The sequence below is a fragment of the Camellia sinensis genome, chromosome 6, assembly GCF_055761805.1.
Source record: "Camellia sinensis isolate YWXY chromosome 6, ASM5576180v1, whole genome shotgun sequence".
NCBI classification, from domain to species: Eukaryota; Viridiplantae; Streptophyta; class Magnoliopsida; order Ericales; family Theaceae; genus Camellia; species Camellia sinensis.
In genome coordinates, this window is record NC_138966.1 from 111790296 (window position 1) to 111791338 (window position 1043).

The window sequence follows — 1043 nt, forward strand, 5'->3', positions numbered from 1 at the left end:
GAGGTAATAAAGGTTTATGTGGTAATGCTACTAGTTTGAAGACTTGCTCGCAAAAAATAAACAATGGGGTTGCTAAAAAAAAGAGTAACGAAGTTGTGTTATTAATTGTTCTTATTTTTGCTTTTCTATTTCTTTTATTAATGGTTGCTAGAATAGTACTCTTGATTTTTTTTTTTAAATTGAGGAACACAAAAAATGAGCCAAGACGAGTAAATAACAAAAATTGTTTGAAATTTGGAGGTATGACGGGAAAATGGTGTATGAAAACATCATTGAAGTGACTGAGAACTTTAGTACCAAATATTGTGTTGGGGAGGGAGGATGTGGTACTGTTTACAGAGCTGATCTCACAAGTGGTCAAGTAGTTGCTATGAAGAAACTTCATGTATCACCCGATGGTGACTTGGCTAATCTAAAAAGCTTTACGAGTGAGATAAGTGCATTAACAAAGATTTGCCATCACAATATTGTATTACTTTATGGCTATTGTTCACACCAAAGGCACTCATTTTTGGTTTTCGAGTTCTTGGAAGGGGGAAGCTTGGGAAAGATATTGAGCACGGAGGATCGTGTATTATACTTTGATTGGATTAGGAGAGTGAATGTTGTCAAAGATGTAGCAAATGCTTTATCTTTTATGCACCACGACTGTTCACCAGTGTAACGCCCTCATAATAATACATAACACCCAACATTTTAGACATGCATTGATACAAAGAATTCAACCATTTCTATTCATCAGAGTAATTCTTGCAACGGTATTACATGTTAATAGTAAAAGCAAATGCCCTATGGGCTTACAGCTTTCCAAGTTAACACTTGGTCACAAAAGAAGAGTACTAACTCAATACATATTAAGCCCTTGGCTTGAATTTACATGTAATACATCAAAATAAACAAAAAAAAAGAGTCTTCAACTCTCATCATCATCCAAGCTATGTCCTTGGAGGTGGCATACTACCTGTACCTGAAAATAATGTCCCATATAGGGTGAGCCAACGCCCAGTAGAGATATGCTAAACACAGTATGAGCAATGACTAAG

General features: G+C 35.7%; 1 pseudogene; it reads left to right on the forward strand.

Moving 5' to 3' along the window:
- Nucleotides 1–253: 253 nt before the first annotated feature.
- On the forward strand, nt 254–664 carry LOC114289053 (MDIS1-interacting receptor like kinase 2 pseudogene; annotated as a pseudogene).
- Nucleotides 665–1043: the final 379 nt, after the last annotated feature.